Below are 9,563 nucleotides of genomic sequence, written 5' to 3' on the forward strand. Positions count from 1 at the left end.
GAAAAACTGAGAGACTTGGGTACCAAACCTTCACTCCTGGCAAAAGAAAAATGAGTCCTGACGTAAGGTGTGAGAAGCAAGAGGGAATAAGGCACATACAAGGTGAAAAGCAGATAGAATGTTGACTATAGAAAGCAACAACGTAATAGGCATGGAATTGCGAAAGGCAAACTGAGGGAACTAAGGAGCACAGCAATAACAGAATAGACATCAGGAAAGTGTAAATGGAGGTGGTGAGGTTTTCATATTTTTCAGAAGAGTAAAATTATTGAGTAATTTTGATGTTGGTAAGTTATTTACTGCTGTTTCTGGAGAAACCACTTACAGAGCAGGAACAGTTCTTCAGCCAGTGGAAGGAAAGAAAATGGAAAAAACAACAAATCAATCTAGACGAGGGCAAGAGAAGATAGAAAGATAAGTGGAACTTGTGGGAAAAACAGAAATAAAAAACAAGAAATTAAAAACATGATAGCCATAAACCTGAAAATATTAATAATTATAACAAATGTAAATGAATTAAATGCTTCCCCTAAAATACAGAGCTTGTCAGACTGGATATATTTTTTTAAAAAATAACCATATGCTGCTCCTAAGAAACGCATTTTTTTCCTAAGAAATGTATCTTAAGCGAGAGCATACAGAGTTTGAAAGCGAAAAAATGAAAGAGATTACTAAGAAAAGGTTTAGCTATCTTTTTTTTTTTAAGATCTTATTTTATTTATTTGACAGAAATCACAAGTAAGCAGAGCAGCAAGCAGAGAGAGAGGGGGAAGCAGGCTCCCGCTGAGCAGAGAGCCCGATGGGGGGCTCAATCCCAGGACCCTGAGATCATGACCTGAGCTGAAGGCAGAGGCTTAAGCCACTGAGCCACCCAGGCACCCCAAGGTTTAGCTATCTTAATATTAAGCAAAATAAACTTAAGGCAAAAAGCATGCTTCAGACAAGGAAAGTTAAGCAATTCAGCTAAACAGGATATTAAATTTATATACTCAATAAATTTCCAAATATATTAAGCCAAAAATGACAATTACCAAGAGAAAGAAAGCAGCAATCATAATGGGACACTTTACTCACCTTTTCCATTAACTGGTGGAACAAACAGTAAAAAATCATCAATACGGATATAGGAGATCTGAACAACCTGATGGACATTAGGTCAGTTCAGGGAAATAGATCCTAAGATGGGATTAGATGTTCCAGACATTTACTGAGGAGACTGCCTGTGAAGGAGGGAAGGAAGCAGCCGTGGTAGACAGGTCTGAAAGGAGAGGGAGAAAGAAGGAAAAACAAGCAGGAAAAGTTTCAGATTCCAGTATGCTTCTACAAATGTGCTGGCCAGACTGATGGGGTAGCTCTCAGCCAAAGTTGCCCATTAGGGAATGAACTTGCGCTATAAAGCCCTTGATCTGTTCAGCTCCTTGCTGGGAACAGCCCAGGGAAAGAGTGTTTCTGCAAAGATGTGTTGGTAGATCCAGAGGCGCATGGCAAGGAGGGCTCTGGTCAACTATGCTCCCCTTAACAAGAGAGATGAATTGTACACGATCGTGACCTCCATAGACATCTTTATCAGAACGGAGTGGCACCTTTTCACTGCATCACAGATGAATTTAGAACACCATTTCCCAAAACTACAAAAATACCATCTTTTCAAATATACACAGAACGTTTGCAAAAATGGACTCTATACTGGGTCATAAATAAATCTCAATACCTTTCTTAAGAACTAAAATCATACAGACTGCATTCTCTGACAACAACAGAAAGTTACTAGAATACCCCTTCTATGCGTAGAAACTCAGAAACACATGTTCAGATAACCAAGGGATCAGAGAAGAAAACATAGTAGAAATCAGAAAATATTAAGAATTAAGCTGTAGTGAAAAGACACAGCAAGATCTTAATAGAGCTAAATAATTTTGAGGGAAATGTAAGCCTGCTTCCTCCTCTCTCTCTCTCTGCCTGCCTCTCTGCCTGCTTGTGATCTCTGTCTGTCAAATAAATTTAAAAAATCTTAAAAAGAAAAGAAAAGAAAATCACCATCCAACTTGGCCTCCATTTTATGAAGTTAGAAACAGATTAGCAAAATAAACTTAAGAAAGGTAGGAAAGGAAATGACAAAGCTAAGAGTAGGAATTAATGAAACAGAAAATAAACACAATAGAGAAAATTAACAAAGTCAAACATCGATCCTCTGAAAAGACTAATAAAAGTGACAAACCTCTGGTAAGACTGGGAAATAAAGAGAAAACGCATAAACCATACCAGGAATGAAACAGTGATATAAATACAGAGACTACAGTCATGGAAACAAAGTAAGAGGACATTGTTGAAAGTTTTTATGTCACTACATTTGAGATGTTTTATGAGATAGGCACATTCTTAGGAAAATCTGATTCAAGAAATAGAAACCCTGAACATCTCTGTAACCTCAAAGAAGATTTGAGTTTGTAAATTTAAACCTGCCTACATAGTAGACTACAGATCTGGTGATGTGGGCAGTTACAGACATTCAAAGAATAAATAATTATAATTTTGTATGAGCTATTTCAGAGAATTTTAAAAGGAGCTCCCATTCCCTCAATTAATTTTATGAATCTAACATTAACTTGATATCCAAGCCTGAAAGTATAAAAAAGGAAAAATTCAGGCAAATCTCTCTCATGAACATAGGTTCAAAAATAAAAGGCAAAATATTAGCAATGTGAGGGGCACCTGGGTGGCTCAGTGGGTTAAGCCTCTGCCTTCAGCTTAGGTCATGATCTCAGGGTCCTGGGATCAAGCCCCACATCGGGCTCTCTGCTCAGTGAGGAGCCTGCTTCCTCCTCTCTCTCTGCCTGTCTCTGTCTACTTGTGAACTCTCTCTCTCTCTGTCAAATAAATAAATAAAATATTTAAAAAATATTAGCAGTGTGAATCAGCAATATATGAAAAGGACAATGCATTACAAGCAAAGCAATATAATAAAAGAGAAAAATCATGTGATCATTAGCTATATTAGCAGTTGAAAAAATTCAACATCCATTTTTTTTTTAATTTTTTAAGATGTTATTTATTCATATGACACAGAGAGAGAGACAGCGAGAGAGGGAGCACAAGCAGGGGGAGTGGGAAAGGGAGAAGCCGGCTTCCCACTGAGCTGGGAGCCCAACGTGGTGCTCAATCCCAGCTCCCTGGAATCATGACCTGAGCCAAAGGCAGGCACTTAATGACTGAGCCACCCAGGAGCCCCCATCCATTCTTTTTTTTTTTTTAAAGATTTTATTTACTTGACAGAGAGAGAGAGATCACAAGTAGGCAGAGTGGCAGGCAGAGACAGAAGGGGAAGCAGGCTCCCCGCTGAGCAAAGAACCCGATGCGGGGCTCGATCCCACAACCCTGAGACCATGACCTGAGCCGAAGGCAGAGGCTTAACCCACTGAGCCACCCAGGTGCCCCCCATTCTTTTTTTTAAATAAAATTATAAATAAATTTTTTAAATAAAATAATAAATAAATTATTTACTGGGGTGCCCAAGTGGCTCAGTCAGTTAAGTGTCTGCCTTCAGCTCGGGTCCTGATCCCAGAGTCCAGGGATGGAGCCCCACATTAGGCTCCCTGCTCAGTGGGGAGCCTGCTTCTCCTTCTCCCTCTGTCTGTCTGCCCAGCTTGTTCTCTCTCTCTGAAATAAATAAATAAAAATCATTTTTTTAAATATAAATTAAGGAGGCCTGGGTGGCTCAGTCAGTTATATCATGTCCATGGATTGAACGACACAAGTTAGTAAAGATATCAATTCTCTTCAAGGTGATCTAGAGAATCAATTTAATCCCAATCAAAAACACATAAGGATCTTTAAGTTTCAATTTTCAATTTTTTGTTGCTAATAGTATGGGTACACAATTGAATTTTGTGTATTCAAATTGAATTCCGTGACCTTATGGAACTTATATTAGTTCTAGTAGCTTTTTTGTAGATTCCTTAAGATTTTCTATATAGATAATCCATTACCAGTGAATAAAGACAGTTTTATTTCTTCTTTTCTGTACACCTTTTTCCCCTCCTCTTGCTTTATTCTCTTTTCTCCATTAAAACTTAGAATACAGTGGGAAGGGTAGACACATTTGTCTTGTTCAGTCTTAGGAGGAAGGCATTCAACATCTCACCACTAGGAATAATGTTAACTGTAGATTTTCTGAAGACATCTTTGACCAGGTTAAGGGCTCCTTTTTATTCCAAGTTTGCTGAGAGTTTATATCATGAATGGATGTGGGGTTTCATGAGATATTTTTTCTATTTAGATGAGCATATGGCTTTTCTTTTTTACTGCATTAATATGAATTACATTGATTTTTGAAGGTCATATTAATCTTACATTCTCAGGATGAACCTCACTTGATCTCAGAATGTATTATCCTTTTACATGTTGCTGGATTCAATTTGCTAAGTATTTGTCAAGGATTTATATTTCTATGTTCCTGAGGAATACTGGCCTGTAGTTTTCCCTTCTTGTAGTGTTTTTGTCTGGTTTTGCTATCTTTGTAATGCTGGCCTCATAAAATGAGTCGGGAAGGATTCCCTCATCTTCTATGTTCTGAAAGAGATTGGGTATAATCAGTATTATTTCTTCCTAAGTGTTTGTTCAAATTCATCCGTGAAGGTATTTAGGACGGGTGTTTTCTTTATGGGAAGACTTTAAGTACACATTTCTTTCTTTCTTTTTTAGGATTTTATTTTTAAGTAATCTCTACACCCAACATGGGACCAGAAATCACAACCCCAAGACCAAGAGTCGTCTGCTCTTCCAAATGTCCCAGCCACATGCCCCTAAATAGACATTTCTTTAATAGATTTACAGCTATTCAGATTATCTATTTCTTCCTGATTGTGCTTTGGCTACTCATGTTCTTTAAGAAAATTTGTGCATTTCATTTAAATTGCTTGAATTTATTGGCATAAAGTTGGCATAATATTCCTTTAATATTCTTTAATGTCTGCAAAATGACATCTTTAACTCCTGATACTTTTTTATTCCTGATGTTAATAATTTATGTCTTCTTTCTCTCTCTTTTTTTTCCATCCTTAGTCTGCCTAGTTTACCAATTTTATTGATTTTTTTCAAAGAACCAGCTTTTGGTTTCATTGATTTTTCTCCACTGTTTTTTATGTTGTATATTAGCAATTTCTGGTCTTATCATTATTTCCTTCCTTCTGCTTACATTGGATTTTCTGCTTTTAACATATATAACTCTTAAAGAAGAAATATCCCGGATATAGAAATAACTGTTATGAATTTTTAAAAAAGCAAATAATCTTCCCCAAGCAAAAGACTTGAACTTTACAGACTTTACAGGAGAAACATGAATGATGAATAAACATACAAAAACTGGCTTAACCTCTGATTAAAACCATATGAAGATCTCATTACATACCTATATGATTGGCAAAATTTAGTCTGATAATTACAACTGCAGAAAGCATTTAGCAGTGGGATTGTCCACTATTCATCGATGGCAGGTAGGAGTGCGAATTTTTCAAAGCACTTATGGAAAAGTTCATTTTCAAGTAAAGTCAAATATATACATGCCTAAACAACCCAACAATTTGACTTTTAGGTGTAAATCCTAGAGAAGCTTTCCCAAAAATATGTCAGAAGAAATGTAAGGAATAACCAAAGCAGCAATATTAGTAACAGTCAAATGTCCAATAACACTAAATATATATAATTAAAATGAAATACCATATAGCATTGAGAAGGAATGGACTACAACTCCACTCATTGACAACGAAGAATCTCAAAGCACAATGTTGAAGCAAAAGATGCCAAACAAAAATGGCTGCATACAGTAGATTCTGAAGTCTATACAGTTAGAAAAAAAAAAAAGATAAGACTATATGATCTGGGGATGGATATGTTAGTGGTAACACCATAAAGTAAAACAAGAGACTAATTATCTAGAAAGCATTAGGATAATGGATACGTCTGCTGGATAAGGGAGACTGCAATTGGGAAAGGGCACCGATTTTCATTCTTGACCTAGCTGCTGGTCAGTTGGGTCTCAACTCATTATTTTTCTTTAGCATGTACTTGCATGGTTTTTTTTTGACTCACTTATGTGGATGACACATTTCAAAATAATAAAATTAACCTAAACAAATCTAAAATAAAATTAAACTATGTATACTTTAAAATATACATATATACATACATACATATATATATGCATATATATTTGTGTGTGTGTATGTGTATACTTTCTTTATAATCAGAGATAATGTGATGATTTCAGGGTTTCATGTGTCCTTATTCATCCATTCATTTACTCCACAGCTGTTTGTTACATATTTACTATGTGCTAGGCATTATACCAGATGCCAGAAATATAGATATTAATTTATTGTTAGGGAGTTTTAACAAAAATAGGAATAATTGATATGATTATAACAACTGACATTTAACTGTTTACTATTTGTATTAAGCACTTCACACAGAGGACTTGATTTAATCCTTTGACATCCTTGAGTATCGACTGCTATTTCCCCAATTTTAAAAACGAGGAAGTGGCACAGCAATGTTTAATAACTTGCCCAAGCTGGCAGAGCTCAGAAAAGACAGAGCCAAGATTTGCTCTTAACAGATGTTAAGTTTTTCTGCTCAACTTCCAGTCCCTTTCCTCCAGGTCACAACACTCCATTTTCCTTTGAGGAGTCTCTCCCCTTCTCACATTTGGTCCTGTGCGTCAGTTGGAGCTATCTGTTCCTGGGTTCAAGGACTGAAGATATGACCATTTATTTTATTCCAGCCTCCTGGATGCAGTAGTTGGTTTACACATGAGCCTAAAGAGAGAGAATTCAGAGATCGAGTCCTGAAGCCTTGATTTAAACCCCTGGATCCAGTCATGCCTGAAGCCTGTCCCAATGTCTGGTCTTTTCAGTTACATGAGCCTCAAGTTGTATTGCTAATATTTGCAAAAAGGAGTCCTAGCTAATACAAGGACACATAAAAATAATTCAATAATTATTGTACCAGCTAAGTGATGAGGACTAAGATTAATGTGGGTGTTTAGGACGTACTTAAACATACTCAGCACACATGTAAGTGAGGTTTTTAAAAATTTTTTTCCTTATCCCATCCTAGGTCTGAAGCAAATCTCAGAGAAGATAAATTAACACTAAGAGAGAAAGCCATGGATTACCTTGATGCTTTCACAGACCAACGCAGTCATCCTTCACAGGGGAGATGGGGAATGAGGTGTGGGTGTACCCAATGTCATGAAAGATTATCACAAAAGACCAGATCTCAGGGATGACAATCACAACAACAAGAGTAATTTAGGTTCTGGGATACATTTCATCATAGGTTTATGAAGCCCTTGACAGCAAAATTAAATCTGACATCACTCTTGGGGTTGATAAACACTGTTGCAGTGTCCCGATAAAGTGAGCTCAGACACTTGAGGGCTCTCTCCCCCTGAGGGTTAGAATCACCTTCTTCCCTTCCACAAATGTACTTCAGTCACCTCCAAAAGTGACTGAGCCTCTAGAAGACCCTTGTCATGAGTGGCTAATGCAGCCCTTGGAGAAAATGGAGTTACTTACAAGAGTTCAGTCAAGCCATGGGCTCAAATCTATCCTTGGGTTTAACTCCTTGACCTTTCCTCTTTATCCTCCTCTCCAACCAGGTTCAGAAAGAACTTTACCCTCCTACCTTCCATCTTAAGGGCAGACTTCCGAATCAGCAAATTTGACATTAAGATCATCACAAAAAATCATATATTTTTCTCTCTGTGGGCGAGGACAATTCGCCACTTTCAGGCAGCATAGGAATAAGAGCATTATCATTCAGGACAGACACGAGCAGTATGTAAATAACCACAGTGTTTAGCACCCTGGCCCATGGGAAGTTCACCTTCTTCCACAATTAAAAGTGACCACGACACTCAGTGTTTGTCCCACTGAGCAAGGTGAGGTCATACTTCCCTCCCAGAGATGGAGACAAAAAAAAAAAAAAAAAAATGTTCTATCTCCTTGATAAATGTGAAGCTGTAATAATACAGAATTTAGGTCTTTGGTGAATAATTCATGTTTATCTAAAAGAAAAAATAATGACTTTCATTATATTTCATCTCTTACTGAGTTCCAGAAACTGATTTCCTGGTCCAGAGGTTCCAGAAATCCATTGCAGGTTTACCTGATGATTTTCCCTTGAGGGTTCCTCCCATCACCTCCACTTACTTCACTAAATTCCCTTTGGCCTCCCAGGGTTACAGGGATGAGAGGCTGAAAGATCAAGGGCAAGAAAGTTCTATATGACAGTGGTGCCACTGGGGTGGATGCCTAGGGCTGGCAATTCTTCCATGGGCTTCCATGGGGTTCTCCAGGTTCCCCTACAACTGAATCCTTTGGCCCAGCTAGAATGTCTTTTTAGGCTAACTGCTTATGTACCTCCTTAGGTGGGTACCTAACAGTATTCCTTCTACCTTACTTTTTTTTTTTTTAAGTAAAGATTATATTTTTAAGTAATATCTACACCCCATGTGGGGCTTGGACTCACAACCCTAAGATCAAGAGTCACATGGTTGGTAGACCAACCAAGCCTGCTAGGTGTCCCCCAACTTGTCAATATCTACAAAAAGAATTTCCTGGATTTTGATTGGGATTGCATTGAATCAATAGATTAATTGGGGAAGAACTGCCATCTTAATACTGAGTGTTCTAATCCATGAGCCATCCATTTATTAGGTCTTCTTTTTTATTTCATGAGTGTTTAGTAGTTTTCAGCATATAGATCTTGTACAAATTTTATTGGATTTATAATTAAAGATTTTGTGGTTTGGGATGCTATCAGAAATAGTATTTAAAATCCATAAATTTCCAACTGTTAATTGCTAGTGTATAGGAATACAATTGATCTTTGGGTTTTAATCTTTACCTTGTAATCTTACTAAACTCATTATTAGCTCTTGTAGCTTATTTTGCAGATTCTTTGAGATCATCTATGTATATAATTATGTCATCTTTGAATAAAGACAGTTTTATTTCCTCTTTTACAATCTATGACTTTTATTTTTTTTCTTGCCTTATTGCACTAGCTAGGAACTCCAATAGATGTTGTAAAGCCGTGGTGAGAGCACACAGTCTTGCCTTCTTCCCAATTTAGGAGTTACAGTTTCCTTGGAACCTTCTGATCAAACTTGTAGTGGGAGTGAGACATTCCCTAGCTCTCTCCCAAGGGAAGAGTACAACTCTTACTGAGGGACAAGTCTATCCAAAGAAATCTAATATCAACTTCTGGCCTTGACAGCTTCTGGCTCTGTGTACTGCAAGGGAGGTAGCGGTAGGTAGAGGATAGGGATCATAACACTGGTTCTAGGATGCCTTCTTGTAAGCCCTGCGTATGTGTTCTAGCACCTCACTTTTGGAATGAGGGAGATTCTTGCCATCTTTTTTTTTTTTCTCAGCATTTTGGGGCATTAGTCAAAACTGAGTCATCCTTATCCTGATGGTATTACAACTTCTCTTTTACAAATGAGGGAAGTTAGTCTTAGAGAATTTAAAGAACTTGTTCAAAGTCATACAGCTAGGAAG

At 37.3% G+C, this 9,563-nt stretch overlaps 1 long non-coding RNA gene across 1 annotated transcript in view; it reads left to right on the forward strand.

The window, feature by feature from the left end:
* Positions 1–9,028, forward strand: part of LOC309851154 — a 33,486-nt gene extending 24,458 nt beyond the window's left edge. Inside the window, exon 3 of the long non-coding RNA XR_014304659.1 lies at positions 7,114–9,028. This is a non-coding gene — a long non-coding RNA (uncharacterized lncRNA). The remainder of the gene's footprint in view (positions 1–7,113) is intronic.
* Positions 9,029–9,563: the final 535 nt, after the last annotated feature.

This window comes from Mustela nivalis (assembly GCF_964662115.1).
Source record: "Mustela nivalis genome assembly, chromosome: 17".
NCBI classification, from domain to species: Eukaryota; Metazoa; Chordata; class Mammalia; order Carnivora; family Mustelidae; genus Mustela; species Mustela nivalis.